The sequence below is a fragment of the Coturnix japonica genome, chromosome Z (assembly GCF_001577835.2).
Source record: "Coturnix japonica isolate 7356 chromosome Z, Coturnix japonica 2.1, whole genome shotgun sequence".
NCBI classification, from domain to species: Eukaryota; Metazoa; Chordata; class Aves; order Galliformes; family Phasianidae; genus Coturnix; species Coturnix japonica.
This window is the reverse complement of record NC_029547.1, coordinates 45,168,775-45,185,983: the sequence shown is the minus strand read 5'-3', so window position 1 is coordinate 45,185,983 and position 17,209 is coordinate 45,168,775. Positions and strand designations below refer to the sequence as shown.

The window sequence follows — 17,209 nt, the reverse complement described above, 5'->3', positions numbered from 1 at the left end:
CCATGGCTTTCTCTCGAGCAGACAGACAAGGGCTTAGTAAAAACCAACACACCATTGGAGGAAAGCTACTGCAATAACAGTCCCTGGTCAAAGACCTACTTTGAAAGCCTCGAGCTACTCATTCTTTTCCCTAGAGGTGTCCTTGGTTCTCATGCTGTTTCTCCTGCTCCCTCCACAGCTGCTGCTCTGTGAAGCCCTTCTCTTGATGCATGCTGCTGCTCTGTATAAAATTCTTCTGGTATACAATGACCCCCCAGATTCCACACCCCACCAGTAGCAGAGTGCAAGCCATTCATGCCCACCCCAAAAAGTCCCACGAATTCCCACCCCAAACTTCCACCCCCAACCACTCCCCACCCCAAAATATCCCCCACCCCCATACCCACCGCCAGCCCCCCCAATTCCCACCCTCATATTGGCCACCCCAAGAATTCCCACCCCTTCCCCCCCGACTTATTCCACCCCCACCCAGCATTTCCCAGCCCGGAGCTTTGACAGTGCAAGGCTTGTCGGTGCATCATCTTCAGAGCCCCGCAGTGCCCCAGTGCAAGATGCCGTTTGCGGACAGCCCAGTTTGGGAGGGTAGGGGCTGGGGCCGGTGCTGGTGCCCCTGGAACATGCCGCTGCTCTCTGGGTGTGGTGGGGGCCGAGGAGCGCAGGCTCAGGGAAGCGCCTTGGTCGGCTCCAGCCACGTCTCCTGCTCCAGCAAGTGGGCCGGTTTCTTGGTGCGCTCCCGCTGGAGCCGCTGTTGGGTGTGCGATGGCAGCGAGTCTCCTGCCGGCCGCCGTGCTGACACAGGCAGCTCCGCCTAGCGCCGGTGGTTGTGGCCTGGAACATGCTGGCAGCGCGGTGTCTTCCTGGTTGTGGCGGGGACACTGGCTGCCAGTGTGCTGCTTGTGCGCGCTGCTCTGGCCTCTTGTGGTGGTGCAGGTGGGTGCTGGGCACTTGGCCGGCTGGCTGCTGTCCCCGTGCTGCTTGTGTGCCATTTGTCAGGAGATGCAGCCGGGTGGCAGTCAAAGGCGGCTGAGCAGCACCCGGGGCTGCCTCCGCCGTGCCTCCTCCATCAGGTGTGCAGTGCAGGGCGACGGAGGTGCGGGGGCAGCCAGGGGGGTGGGCAGTGCCAGGCGGGTGAGAAGCACTCGGGGCTGCCTTCGCCGTGCCTCCTCCATGAGCTGTCCAGTTTGCATCAGAGGAGGCACGGGGTGCTTGGCCGGCTGGCTGCTGTCCCCGTGCTGCTTGTCCTTGTCTGCCAGCCGGCAGGAGATGCACCCGGGTGGCAGTGCCAGGCGTCTGAGATGCACCCGGGGCTGCCTCCGCCGCGCCTCTTCCATCAGATGTGCGGTGCGGGGCGACGGAGGTGCGGGGGCAGCCAGGGGGGTCGGCTCAGGCAGCTCAGGGATGCTGGCTGCGGCCAGAGGCGGGTTTGCCAGGAGCCTGACTCAGGATTGGTCGCTCTTTGCTGAGCTCCCTGCTGGCCCCCCGGGGAGTCAGGGTGCTCTGTGCTGTTCTCGTTCTCTCTGGTCCCCTCTCTTTTGACTGCAGGCAGGCCCTGGTTGTGCTGGGGGACCTCCAGAGCACTCGTCGCTTCTGAAAAGCAAGAGCATCCCCAGAGCAGGATGATGGCAGCCTTCCACACGCTGCTGGGTGCAGACAGCACCCGTCAATCACCTCTGTAGCCACAAACTCACCAAGAATGCACGTGAGGAAACTGTCCATTTTCCTCGTCGTCCTCTCGTCTGTTGCTCCTGGGTGTCTCTTCTGGAAAAGGAAGGAAGAAAATCCCATTTGTGTGGGGCAGTGCCAGCTTTCCCACTCAGCCACTCGGTGCAGACAGCCCCCCAGCAGCTCTGCTGCCCCCAAACTCACCCTGGCTGATCCACGTCAGCAGCTGGTCAAAGTCGTTACTGTCGTCCAGGATGGCCGTCTGGGATGTGACTTCTGGGGAAGGAAGAAAATCCATTGCCCAGTGGGGCAATGCTGGCAGCTCTCCCACAGCTGGGAGCACTGGGTGCCACCAAGCCTGGCCAGCTCTGCTGCCAACAAACTCACCGTGGTCGATCCATGCCAGCAGATGATCCATGTCTGCGGTGTCCTGCGGGGTGCCTGCGGCTTGTGTCCGTGCTTGGAAAAAGCCAGAAGATCCCCAGTGGGGCAATGCCGGCAGCTTTCCCACAGGCAGCCGGGTGCTGTGCAGCCCCTGAACTCACGGCCTGATGTCGGCCTGATTGTGGCAGCGCTGCAGGTGAGCGGAGCCGTGTCGGGATGGGGGCAGGCGTGGGTGGGCGCTGGGTGCCCCTGGTCCTCCATGAGCAGCACGGCGTCTTGCAAGGGCTCCATGGGCGGCTCCCAGGTGTCGGGCAGGGTGCAGGGCACGGGGAGCACGTGCTGCTGCAGTGCCGGTACCTGCAAAAGAAGTGTCGGGGGGCCGGGGCGGCCGGGGGCCTGCGGAGGCAGGTGCCTGCGGGCTGCGGGGGCGTGCATGGGCACGGCCCCAGGCCACAGCCCCATGGCGCTGCTGGGGCAGCACGCGTCCCTGCAGCAGGGATGTCCCCAGCAGTGAGCAGGGGCAGCGGGGGGAGCCACGGGTGGGTGCAGCCCCCCAGGCAGCAGCTGCTGTGCTGCCTGTCCCCAGACACCTGGTACCCCAGGCCAGACAGAGGCCTGAGGTGCAGGTGGTGGCACTGGGGACAGGGAGGGGTTGGGGTGGTACCGGCATCGGTCCGCGGATGGTGGGCTGCATCCAGGCGGGGTCCGGTGGCGGCACAGTGGGTTGGGGGAAAGTGGCGTCAGGCGTCACAGGCACCGTCAGCGCTCCTCGAGGGATTCTCTCTGTGGGGAAAGGCCAGAAGGGGCACTGGGCTGAGATCTGGGCTGCTGGGCTGCTGGGCTGCTGGGCTGAGATGTGGCTCACAAGGGTGGCATGTGGGGCTTCAGCTGGGATCTGGGGCTTCAGCTGGGGCCAGCTGAAGCACGGGAGCAGGGGGAGCCTGCTGCCTTACCTGCCATGACAGCTGGAGAGTGGCAGTTAGGGAGCCCCTCCCCCAACGGGCTTCTGTGACCGTTGGGCTCAGCCCCTTTCCCCCAGGCTTGCCATGGTTCCATTGGTCAGACCCAAACATCCTTCCCGTCCCATCTGTAACCTGACAGCGTGGACCTTTCTCCTGGCTTCCAAACGGAGCTTGGGGCAGAACACACAGCACTGTCTTTGCTGCTCTTCCCTCTTGGCTGCTTCCCTTTCCTCAGCCACCATCCAACCTGCAGCTCTTCTCCCTGACTCTTCTCCTCTCCTCTTCAGCTCTTCTGCTCTTTTTCTTTCCTTGGATGCTCACTCCTCTCGTGCACGTCTACTCCTCTTCTGCTTTTCTTTCTTACCCGCATCCTCTCCCGTTCTTCTCATCTGCTCTTCCCACTTCACTGCATCCTCTTTGCACCTCTCATGCTCTACTCTTCTTCTCTTCCGACCACTCTCTGCTCTTCTGCTCCAGCCGCTTTTCCTTCTCCTGCTCTTCTGCCCTCTCTTCCTCCCTTCTGCTCTTTTTCTCTTCTGCACTTCTCACTGACGCTGTCCTCTCTTCCGTCTTCCGTCCTTCTGCCATACAGCCATTCACTCTTCTCCTCTTCAGCTCCTCTCCACTTGTGCCTTTCTGCCTTACCTCTATCCGCTCATCTCCCTTTCTGCTCTTCTCGTCTGCGCGTCTTCCTTACCTTCACCCTCTCCTTTTTCTTCTGCTCTTCTCCTCTTCTGCTCATCTCCTCTTCCCGTTGTTTTGCTGCCTTGCCTGCCTCCGCTCCTTTCCTGTGTTGCCCCTTTTGTCCGCTGCTCTTCTTTCTTACCTGCATCCTTTCTCATTTCTCTCTTCTCCTCTTCTTTAGTTCTGTCTTACCTGTATCTGCTCTTCTCGCCTCCTGCTCTTCTGCTCTGCTCAGCGTCCAATGCCTGCACCGCAGCTCTATGTCAGAATTACTTTTGGGGTGGAGAAAGATACTCATATATTTGTGTGTGATTTTATATGATTGAACAGGAAAAGGAACTAGTTAAAGACATCTATATTGAAGGACATGTTCTCAACATGACCAGTACTTCTCTAAGAAGCAAAATGATGGAAAATAATGAGCTAAGCTTTTAGTGTTTGCTGGAAGTGCTTCTGGAGTGAGACAGTCAAGTCTGCAGCTCACAAAAGGTTGTCATAGCACTTGGCACACTGTACCTCATCCTAAATCCAGCTTGCTATCTACTGCGACTGAAACTTTTGAAGTGGAATGGAGATTGCTGCAGGATGGGGAATAAAAATCTGCTGGTCTTGCTGCTGCCAGTATAGATGAGCAGATATAGTGATTGCAGTCCTGTTTATCTGACTTGTAAAGTTTTACATCCTAAATATATTTTGCTGATCATTTCATTCACGTTAGTGAACAGTGTAAATTAACATTCTGTGCACTAGAAAATTATGTTATGTGGGGTAAGTTTTCTCCATTCAGAAAGAGATGATAATTTTCATGTTGCTGCAACAGTTAAGTTTTGGCATAGAGGTTAAGGGCTCTGTAGAGCGAAAATCTCAAGCAGATACCATACCTGGTGTTCTCAAGTGACTGTACATTTTTATTTTGTAAGTTTGGTCATGACCCTAATACAGAGTTCACTACTGGAAATGAAGACATACATGTCTCATGACAGGAAAAAACAAACAAATAAACAACAACAACAACAATAAAAAACCACAGCAACAAGAACAAAACCATTAAGCTTACAAGATTCTTTTTAATGGAAATGAAGTAACAGGTTGGAGAAATCTGTTTGTTCGTCCTGTATCAGGAACAGCAGGGGGCAGATAGAAGTAGTTCCTACTTCCAGCAGCTCAACTGCAGCAGGAAAAGCTGGGAATGCAGAAGGAGTGAGAAGATCCAAACAACAGCACAGCATTTTAATATGAGTTTTTCCTGGTGAGTGTTGAGCATTTCTGAACATTGTTCTTAATGTGATATTAAGTTAAAAGATCATAAAATCACAGAACAGTTTGGGTTGGAAGGAACCTTAGAGATCATCTTATTTCAGCACACCCTGCTGTGGACAAGGACACCTCCCACTAGACCAGGTTGCTCAAAGCACTATCCAGCCTGGCCTTCAACATTTCCAGAGAGGATGTATCCACAACTTCTGTGAATTCCCATAGGACCCTTATTAATAATCTTTGATTGCTCTTTGGATTGATCAGTAGGCAGAACTTGAGTTACTTTATGGAAATAAAGAGTAAAGAATCAAGAGAATAAAGACTGAATGCTATTTTCTTTTACAGAGAGCTAACAGCTTACAGAAACTGAACAACAGGAAGTCTTGGAAAGGGGATTCTACAGGAGTGTTAAAGGTACGTATGTATCAATACGCACACATTGTGGAATTGTAAATGAACTGGAAACTTGGTCTGATTAAAGAAGGTGGTTTGCTTCTCCAGCTTTGGTCTAACCTACTTGCATAAACAGTGATGCTCTGAGGGAGTTCTCAAAGCGTTTGCTACAAGACATAAATCTTAAAAATAAACTTATTGTAAACCAGGTTACTTCTTGCACCCAGGCTTATATAATACATCAGGAAATTGTCCAGAATCCCTGTAAGTGCATTTTGTAATAATCTGAAAGAGTTGTTTGCTCTGCAGCTGTTACAGCTACCTCTGGATGAAGCTAGCTAGGGATTAATCTCAGACCATCCGTATTCAGTTAGTCAATACAAGTTACTGACTGCAACCTTCTAGTTGCTACAGAGGAGACAGATCTTGAGGCTAGCAAAACTCAGTTTTATGTCTAAGCCTAGCTAATAAAGATGGTATCTTCATAAAGGATACACAGGCCTGGATTTTATTTGTTCATCAGAGAGGTGATGATGAACAACTGGATTTGCACTGGGACTGGGATAAAAGCTTTTCTGAGTAACTATTTTTCAACCATGGAACAGTTATTCAGCAAACTGAATGAGAAAACATGCTTTTTGTGGAACATTTCACTTGAACAACAGCAAAATCTCTGTAATTGGTTTCTTTGTAAGTTATTTCAGTCTTTTGTGAAATGTGTGTTTGGATGTTGGTCTGTTCCCTCCTACTAACAAGTGAAGTAGTATCCACATCAGGAAGTCATTCCATGCTTTTGTACTGGTACATTATGCCTGTGCTGCATATAGTGAAGCCTGAGCATAAACTGAAACTTCCCATTCCAATAAAAAAGACAAAAGACAAGACTGTCTGGGCAGAATGACAGAAGTGTTAACAAACAGGCAATAGTGATCACAGCACAAACAAATTCTAAATTTGTTTGTATGCTGCTCAGTGTCTTATCTTGGGTGGTTCAGACAGTGATAGGCACTGAGATTCTGGAGTGTTTAAAAAGAAACGTAGAACTTAAAACAAAAAAGCAAAATGCATCCTTACAAATCCCTTATCCTGCTAAAAGCATTGCTTGGTCCTGTACTGTAGTACTAAATTCTTCTGGAAGCATTTTTTACTGAGTTGACAGCTGCCTTATAAGCCAAAGTAAGCTTGTTATTTGTGTCAGAAAGAGGGTAATATTGTGGATGTGGCCCGATTGAAAATGAAAAATAATTTAAAAAAATTACTAAGTTATTTGCAATTTGTCTGTGGTCTCTCTTCAAACATGGGACAGTTTTGCAATTCTGTTTATATCAAGATCCTAATAGAAGTGGTGAGTACAGTTGGCTTCAGCCATTAACTACAGGTGTGAATGCTTGTCTCACAATGCCTTATGCTACTATTGCTTATATTATGATGAAAATAAACAGAACACAAACACAAGACTTCCTACAATTTTAAAGTGCATTAGTTGGCCTCGTTAAGTGAAAAATTTGTTTCTCAAGTAGAATTGTAGTGTTTCTGTATAATCAAGCTTTTATTTGCCATCCTGCTAATGATGGATTAGTTAGACTTAAGAGGTATTGATTGAAGAAATGGCTGAAAGTAGTCCATCATTTAACGAGTCAAATGACAGCTTTCTGATTTGTATTAAGAACAGCAGGACTTTCACTGACTGAGTGAAATTATATAACTCAACCTCTTGAAACAAAATTTGTACTAAACTCAAGCATTTAAATGCCGAGGGCATAAACAACTTGAATGAAACACATTTTTAGACTGTCAAAAAGAAAATGAAGAAATTTCAAAACCAGTCATCCATTCAACAGCAGAGCAAGTCTGTGCTTTTCGTTTCAAGTGTGGCAAGTTCATGGGGGATATTCTATTAAAATATTGCTGAATGATAACAGTGAATAAATAAGAATTGTACCCAAGAAAATTGAAAAAGAGTAGCTTACAAGTCAGTACAACAGTTTTTTGTTTTTTTGTTTTTTTTTTTTTCCTGAGCAGAATGACAGCATGGAATAGTTTCAGAAATGAATCTAAACAAAACCAGGGATGTGGGAATTTCTGCAGCTTTATAATTTCTTCCAGCTCTATCAGCTTACAGCTTACATTATCCTAGTCTCTTCATGCACATCGTGTATTATTTCAGGCAGTTCTTGACTTAGGTCATTTATATCCTAGCAGAAAATAAAAGAATTACATAGAAAAAAAGAAAAGAAAGGAAAAGAAAGGGAAAGAAAGGGAAAAGGGAAAGGGAAAGGGAATAGATAAAAGAGAAAAGAAGGGGGAGATGGAGGGAAGGAGAAGGGAAAGGGGAGGGGGAAGGAGAAGGGAAGCATTCCTCTTATTCCTTTAGTTGTTAACTTTTTGACTTCCAGTAGAATTTTACTCAAACATAAAATCTCCTTCTACCTGTACCTGCTATTTTCCTGGACACAGTGTGCTGCTGCTGAAGAAAGAAAACCTGCTTTCATGACTTCATTTAAGCTTCCAAGGCAATGACAGTCTTAGGAGGCTATACCAGATAATGGAATTAGAACAGCCTTTCAGGATTAGTGATTCTCTTACAAAGTAATAGTAACTAGCAAAAGCCTTGTAGATCACTCTTAAACTTTTGATAAAATTATTTTGTCACTGGTCAACATTCAGGGTGCCTAAAACCAAGCAAAAACACAAAACCAAAAGCAAACATACAGAAATAACCAAATCAGCCAACCAAAAGTCCTGACCCTTACAGAATTCCTATTTCTGTTACTCTTAAATAATAACAGTAATAACAAACTCTCAACAATTATCTCACTCCAACATGTGAGTTTCCAGCCAGCTATTGTAATGCTCCTTTTAGGCACAAAGTTAAATGTGTTCAGACATGCTAATGAATTTGCCATTTTCTTTCCACCTATTCTGAAGGCAAAAGTGCTTTTCCCTGGTCTTTCAGGCTCAGACAGCAAGAAAATACTTGTTAGTAGGAAAAGTGCTGCTAGCTTTTAGGAAGAAATATCTCTGGGGTGAAGTTCTGACATCCATGATGTTCTCTACAATTTCAGAAGTTTTGTTCTAGAGTTTCTTTTACCACCTGGAATCCACTATAATGTGGGAATAAAATTGAGATTTGTTCTTCCCTTGTTGCTCTTAGCCACATTTGACAGATTCTCAGTCTGAGAACAGGCGCTTCTGGAAAGGTTTATTCTTAGCATTTGGATTTCAAAGAAAACTTGTTTGTGCCTGGAGTACACAGAAAATTTTGTGAAAAGTAAACAAAATAATCTGACATTATGTATTGCGGCAACTATATTTGCCATGAAATGGGGGAATTTTTGAAATAGATGGAAATCTACAACTACATGAATTATTAAGGAAAAAAAAAAATTTAAAAGCCCAAAATTTAATTTGTGTGCCACTTGCAATTTCTGTAAGTTTGAGTTAATTGGTAGCTTTTACCAAAACTTCAGGTACAAGCAGATCTTACATAAAATGTTTAAAGGAGGTGAGAGGCAAGGAAATTTCTTGATCACAGAAAAGAACAAGGGAGGCAGTGACAGAACCCAAACCTGATCAGCCGCACAGATTGCTGAGATCATGTGTCACAGATTTATCTGGGCTGGTGACAAGGGGCAAAAAAGCACAAGGAAAAAAACAAAACAAAACAAAACAAAAAAACAACAAAGCAGAGAAAGGAAAAAAAGCAACAACTGCCCTCTCTTTTGTTTCAGTCTTGCTTGCCCCAAGGCAGCCTGTGCATTCCAGGAGCCAGGGAGAGAGGACAGGTAGGAAGATAGAAGATGGGTCTAACAGACAAACAACGACAACAACAGCAACAAAACACAACAGCAACAATCTAAAGGTAATTTACTAAATCTTACAAAATTGAATAAAATGGGAGTATCCAAAGTACAAAATAGTAGATGTGGTCTTTCTCTAGTAGACTGCAGGGGAAGCACGTGCTTTTCTCCCTGGCAAACTGAGAGAGAAGGAAGCCAAGCTGCTGGTGTCCTGCCAGGAGCTTCACCTTTCTTCCTCTGCCCACAAGGTCCTCTGGGAATGCCACCCCTCTCCTCCCTTCCCAAGACCCAAAATGCCCATAAAAGGCAGTAAATGGAACCAGAACATTAACTCTTTAACTCCCGTTGTTTTTCATAATGTTCTGATGTGGAATACTGGCAACAACAACAACAAAAAAATTTAAAAAACACAACATTGTGGTAGGGGGGAGGATTATTCCAGTGAGGTTATCTGACTGGAACTCTGTTCTGTTGGAAAACTGAGGGGAAGAGGATAGCCAGAAATCAAAATACACCAAGACACAGTGCTGACAAAACAATCATGGAGACAGTCACAAACGCAGACCTCCAGATGATGCTGGTTGATGGGCTACAGAGAAGCAGCAGCTGCAGCCTCCAGATCAGCCTGGGCTGGGCAGCAGTGAGGGGAGAGTTGTCAGGTGGGCAGAGCTCTGCCACCTGTGGAGGCCATGCAGCAGAAGGGGGGTGAGAGAAATAGAGAGGGGTGGGCGGAATGGGAATAAAGGAGCACTTTGTGTGTGGGAGGATGCTGTCAGCACTCCTGTCTGACTGAGCCCTGCACCTGATCTCCACAGCCTGTCCTGCCTTCCCACTGCATCCCCTCCTAGTCAAACATATGTATGTTATCACTGTCCTGCATGTGTTGGAGCAAGTTTACAGATGACACCAAGCTGAGTGGTGCAGCTGATATGATGGAAGGAAGGAATGCCATCCAGAGAGACCTGGAGAAGCTCAAAGGATGGGCCTGCGTGAACACAGTGAGGTTCAACAAGCCCAAGTGCAAGATGAGCTGGGAGAAGAACTCTTTTAGAACAGCTCTGAGGAGAAGGACTTGGAGGTCCTGGTAGATGAAAAACTTAACATGAGCCAGCAGTGTGCACTTGTAGCCTGGAAGGACAACCGTATCTTGGGCTGCATTAAAAAGAGGGGTGGCCTGCAGGGAGAAGGAGTTGATTATACCTCTTTATTCTGCCCCTGTAGGGCCCCATCTGCAGTACTACATCAAGAGAAAACAAACAGAGCAATCAAACAAAACAACAAAAGTAATTTAAGCAAAATTAAGCAAAGCTCAGCCCCATCCACCATTGCTGTAAAGTCCCCCTAGCCTCCCAGTTTTCCATTATATTTCATGAGGAATGGGAAAGAATCCCTCTCACTTTGAGAGATGTACAGTCTCTACCCACAGATGTAAATGTCCAAGGAAGATATAAGAAGAAATTCACCACAGTCTGATAAAAAACAAACAAACAAACAAAACCTACATGCATAACTGGAAAAATAAAGAGAGTATTTGATGAAAACTGCAGCATATATGTGGTAAATAATTTTCATCTTATGGAAATCTGTCTTTCAATGTTTGAACATGGGATTTTCTGCATCAAAGTAAAAGATGTGTTGACCATAAGCCTATTTATTAAAAATATGAGTTTTACAATCACATTGTAACCTACTTAATTGCTAAATTATGAAATTTATGTGGAATTTCATAAAAAAAATCCACAGGGAAATATGCAGTAATTAAAATACAAATATCAAAATTTTATTTATGATTGTAAATTCATGTTTAATTACTGAAATTAAATTTTTTCTAGCTTTAAGCATTTCACCAGGATCTTGATAAAGTTTGAATTTTTAATGTATATTAAGAACTAATGTGTAGACTAGTAAATGCTTATTAATGTTACAATATGAATTTAATTTAAAATGAAAATATTTTTTCTAGTATACCTATTGCTTATTAACGTAAATATGATTTAGTTTACCTGAATCACATAAGCAGGATTTTAGCTGCCCATAGTTGACCTGAAACGCCATTGCTTCTCATACTGTTAGTTTTTTATATGCTCATAAATAGTTGTGCCATAAGTACTCATAATACATAAATAGTGCCATAAGTACCCAGCTACATTGTTAGTCTCAGTGTATGGTCTGTCATGGCTTTGAAAGTATAGAGGCAAGCACAAACAATTATGCTTTTAAGTAATAGTAAATGCATATCATTCCTTTCAGACATGTTTTGCAGAACTGTATTCAATAAATTATTCCAGCTTCTCTCTTGAATTCTGTATGAATGTCAGTTATTGCACACTGAGGGAAAATGGAGATTGAGACAACAAACTAGTCCTACTAGCGAAGACTTATCCTGCTTAGTCCAAGGAATACTTTTTCATACTGAATATAAAACATTTTTTCATAATATATATGTTTTTTGTTTTTTTTTTTTTACATAGTCTAGATAATATTTTCTTGTAGTATTCTTCAATCTGTTAAATTAAGAAACAAGTCTAAGTCTTCTCAATAGAGACTCTCATTGTCATTGTGCCTTACCAGCACTGAAGAATTCCCATACTTAACTCATATTTAGTTGACTCAGTGCAGAGTTAACAGAACAACATCTGCCTTAATCATATAAACAGTCTATTTACTTACATGTGAACTTCAATTTAAAAACCGAGATCATAACTTATATCATTTTAGTTTAATTTTCTATGAGTGGTATTATCTCATTCAGGTCTAATACTTAATCTCTGCGGTTCAATATTCATCAGTATTTCCTAGAACTAGACATAAAATACAACCATAATTTGCCAATTGATTAATGAAGGAGGAAAATTGTATTGGATATGGGGGATGTCAGTAGCCTACCTATTGGAAGCATTTTTTTGTCAAGTCTCTTTTTGGTAAATCAAAATCTTTTACAATGACTCAATCCTCTGAAGAGTTTATTAACCTGTTAACTGAAATGACATCTCTATCCATATCCAGTTCTTATCTCAAAAGTTAAATTCAGCATTTTAGAATTTTCTCTGCAAAAATTTAGCAGATTTTGCTTAAAAAACCTGTAGTCCTGCATTTTACAGTGCTGTGTTACATCTTTAAAGCCTTTTTTTTCCCAAACAATACCTACATTTGTCAAAACCCAACTACCATTCCTTCACATATCTATTACAATCTGGCTATATCTTTCATTTACAGTTCAAGCTCCACAGGTTTAGTATATTGATTATTTCCTCCTTTAAGGTTTCTTTTCAGTCTTCTTCCTTTGTTGCTTTATTTGAAATTGATCTTACTAATCATGTCAATTTCAGTCCAGCAATTTATTATTTCCCTAGTATAAGCACCTGGTAGACTCCATTTCTTCAGGAGTCCTTTTTTTTCATCCCCAGTTAAGCATCACTCAGCCTCCCTCATAGATACCTTTCTATTCTAAGTTGTTGTGGCAGTGGTATATTAGTCTTAATGAATTTTTAGGTGTTCAGTCCACGCTCCCTGTGGACTTTTTCATTTCCTATATTAAATACCAAGATAGTTGTCTACATTTGAGATCTATTTTTTTTTTTTTTTTTTAGTTTGTTTTCTCCTGCCTGCCCCTGAGAATTAAATGAAGTGCCAATATTGCAAACAAAAGCAAGATGTGAAATTTCACATATTTCTAGACAAGGAAAAATATTTCTATAGTGAGTTTTCAGAAAACTGAGAAACAAATTCCTTAAAATGAACAGATGAATGCCAACTAAAATAATAGTAATAATAATGATAGTAATAATAATAACAACAACAACAACAACAACAATAATAATAATAATAATAGAGAAAAAAAAAGAGGGAGGGAGAGAAATTAAAAGTAATGGCTAACTAAGCAAAAATTCTTTTAATTCTTTTTTCTTAGATCTACCAGTCAGTTGTAACTTCACTAGATAAACCATTGCCTTCCCTAATAAAAACAAAACGAACAAACAAAAGCTATTATAAAAGTCCTGCGGCATATTCTGGGCTAAAGTATGAAGGCATTGTGGTATGTAACATTTGGGTGACAGAAAGCTGTTTCTTAAACTTCAGTACCAGAAGATACTTGCCTTTCAGTATCTAATTGGCTGTGCCTGCTTGGAATCCCAAGAAAGACAGACAGACACACAGAGGTACACAGTCATAGAAGCACAGAAACAGATCCATGAAAATATGTTTTGATGGATATCAGTTTCTGTATCTGCTCCAATAAACAAGCAGATTTTTATGGAGGGAAAAAAGAAGTGGAGCAATACTGGCAGTCTAAGTAACCAGCACAGAGGATTTCCCACCAGCCTTTCACACTACTGCTGCTGCTTACTGTGTTCCTTCCCAAGCACTGCTGAGGCCTCCAAATTAAGTTGCCCGCACCTGTACTTCTGCCTGTTTTCTGCTGCTGCCTGATTAGAAACTGATACCCATTATTATTGAGGTTGCAGAAACTCAAGTCAATTGAGAAATTAAACAAAGGAATAATGTGATACTGTGAAGGAGAAAGTAAACTACTTTCAGTGAAACTTAGAGAACAGAGTAAATATTGGATTTTGCAATAGAAATAGGAAGAAAAATAAAATAAAATCAGAGTGAATACAGCCTATGTAAGCTAAAGGAGTGTAAGTACAAGTGTGTTGGAGAAATTCTACGTCATGAATACCTAGTAAATAAGCTAGTAATTTGTAATGAATTAGAAATAATAAAATTTACACCAGTATAGCTAACAATGGAATTCTGGAGTCTTGGCTCTCTGGAACTGAGATGTTTTCCTATGTGAGAAATAACAGACAAAAAGGAAGAAAAATGGATCTACATGCAAAGAACAAGTATAGTTGTTATTATCAAAAGACAGTAAATCTGATTTGTTATCCTTCAATAGATTTGAACAAAAATCTTTTGGTTTATAAAAAATTTAAAGTTTCATCTTTTCTGTCATGCAGCCTTCATGAAAAATCTTTTAAAACTTTACTCTTGTTTATAAAACAGAATACATTGGAATTGAATATAAGCACATAAATCACCAACACTGAAGTTTGACAACAAAGTGCGAAAGCATGTGAAAAAAATGACAAAACCATTTTCAGTTACGAGACTATAATCTAATTAACTGCTACAACTCAGTTGAGCAACTACAACTCAACTTCAGCTTCTCTGCGAATGGTAACATGAACTGGTCTCAGTCTAAGTGGCTAATTCTGCGTTCAGTACTTCCATAAATACATTTGTTACAGGAAGCCCATTACTCATTGTTGTGATATATCAAAAACATTTCAGTTTAGAAAAAACTAAATAGGTAAATGCAAATGAAGTAGAGAAACTTAGATCTAATGTTTTCAAAAGGCAAAAGCCTTGATAAACTTTGAGGATAAAGCCATTTAGAATTCTTTCTCCTCGTTTTATAGAACCAGTTTTGTACCTATTTTAAAGGCATAGGAAACTTGTACAATGTGAAAAAACACTTTATAGGTTCAGAAGTGCGTACTATTCATCGATGACAAACCTCATTAATTTATTACCACATAGCTAATATTATGTGCATTATTGCGTCTCCCATCTACAAGAAGACTTATTAGGAGGATGCAGGGAGCCACAGACCCATCAGCCTGAGCTTGGTGCCAGGGAGAGTTATAAAACTGATCATCTGGCGTGAGATCACAGGCATGTGCTGGACAATTGGGGAGCCAGGCCCAGCGAGCATGGGTTCATCAGTTCTCTCTCTACCAACTTGACCTTCTTCTATGATCAAATGAGCAAAGCATTTGACATTGTCTCCCATAGTATTCTCCTATGGCTTAGACAGATGCAGTCTTTGCTGGAGCGCCATTCCAGTGGTGTTGAATGGAGCTAAGTCTAGTTGGATTTTATCTTGTAGTGTTCCCCAGGGATCAGTACTGGGGCCTGTCCTGCTTTTATCTTTAATGATGACCTGGACAAGTGGATTGAAGACACCCTTAGAAAGTTGCAGGTGACAGCAGTGTGGGAGGAAGTGTCAGTCTGCCAGAGTGTAGGAGTGTCACCACTCAGTTGAGATAGAGAGCGTCAGAATAGTTCTACTTTATTGTGTTCAACATACATCTTATATACCATTCACTTCAAACAAGAAATCCCTGTTCTTCTAACAGTTCCTCTAATCAGTTAATTGGTCCTAGCTTCTCCCAAACAACAGTGATAAAGGAAGAAATGTTTCTTAAGAGTAACAGGATTAACAGTGCATATAAAAAGAATCCCCTGTCTACCCTTAACACAAGTAGACACTGCTTGCTTTGTGTCTCACACTTCCGATGTTCCAAGTTTTCATAGTGAAAAGGTCTATCAAAGATTCTGATAAGCTCTTTGGTGACTCACTCACAGTTACATCTGCCCTCACATAGGAAGGCCTTTCAGAGGGATCTGGACAGGCTGGATCACTGGGCTGAGACTAATGGGATGAAGTTAAACAAGACAAATGTTGGGTATTGTAGTTTGGCCACTATCCCAGGCAACATTACAGGCTTGGGGAAGAGTGTATGGAGTGGTGGGTCTGCACCTGGAATACTGTCTTAAATTCTGAGTCCCTTGCTGGAAGACAGTGAGGCCCTGGAGCATATCCAGAAAAGGGCCACAAAGAGGATGAGGGGTCTGGAGACTAGTCAATTCATGCAGAGCAAAATGACTCCAGGTTTGATCCAGAAGAACATGGTAAGATGGAAATCTCACAAGTGAAAACCATTATTTGGAGTAAAGTTTATCAGTATTGTATTATATTATATTCCTGAAATAATTTGTAAGAGTTTCCCTGATAGCATTTAAGTGTTACTTATCACTCTGAAAGAAGCACCTCAGTAGAGTTCTCAAAATGCTTCTCAAAATGAAATGGTATTTTAAAGAATGTGTTTCATGACTGCTATGTACACAGGAAGCTGAGCTAAGACTCAAGGCCAGCAGATGTTTTCATGAACTCCCAATGAATCATGCTCACTTGGTGCAATAGACAGTAAAGCAAGACATTCAGTTACCTCCTATCTCCAGTGCACCTATGTGTCACAGTTCTTTCATGACAAGACGATGAGATAAGTCCAGAAGTTAATTCCTCAGTACTTCATCGGCTGTTTTGCTTCCTTGAACCACAACCCACAGTGGCTTATTTTCTTTTCTGTGTTTGAGTTGAGTAGGGTAGTGATTTATCTTGATCTTTTTCCTTAAATAAAACTCATAACCACTAAAATATCTGTTTAGCTTGTATTATATGCTCCTACAAAGAACTAGTTAGTCCAGGGGAAAGGTGTTAGACTAGGCTGCTATACTGATAGTGCTGATAGTGATCATTTCAGGTTTCTTTGCAGGTAAGGAAGATGGACTTGCACTTGAGTTATTAACCTTAGCCATATCCAGATCTAAGTCATAAAAGTTAAATGAGGAGGATTTGTACCCTATTACCATTTGCCACAAAACATTTTCTCTTTCAGTTTTTATTTCATATCTGGCTGACTTCCAGATTGTAGTTCCCCTAGAATTTTATTTCCCTTAAGATTGACATCAAAAACAATAAAAAGTGTTCTACCATATTTTATGGAAGAAATAACTTCCTTTCTATTGACTTCATGTTTTCCTTCCTTTTTTGTTACAGAACTACTCAGTAACTATTGGAGACAGTCTTTTAAAAATATCTTCAAGGACATCTACTATGTTGACAGTCAAATATAAAAAAGTTTTATCCCTTTCCAATTTTATATTCTTTACTGACTGTACAACTTGTAAGTGTAAAAGCAACTTTGGATCCAACATAACCACCTTCAAAACTGAGCTGTGATGTTCTGAACAGTCTAATTGCTCTGAGTGATACAAGATTTTTTGGAAAGCAGCTTAGATTATTCTGTATAAAATGCTCTGAATTTGGCTGCTAACTTACATATCACAGAGCATGTTATGTTTGTTTATTTAATTACCTGACTATGATTATGTTGTAAATCTGATAAAAAGACCTTATTTACTGTTCAGATTTATGACCAACAGGCATATTAGTTTTGTGTCAATAGGAAGTTAAACTGAGAGTCTTTTCTCAGATAA

General features: G+C 42.5%; 1 long non-coding RNA gene across 1 annotated transcript; it reads left to right on the top strand.

The window, feature by feature from the left end:
- Positions 1–3,586: 3,586 nt before the first annotated feature.
- On the top strand, positions 3,587–11,443 carry LOC116652532. Its single transcript, XR_004305665.1, has 3 exons — positions 3,587–5,363; positions 9,074–9,204; positions 9,958–11,443. It is a non-coding gene; the product is annotated as an uncharacterized LOC116652532 (long non-coding RNA).
- The last annotated feature ends 5,766 nt before the right edge of the window (positions 11,444–17,209 follow it).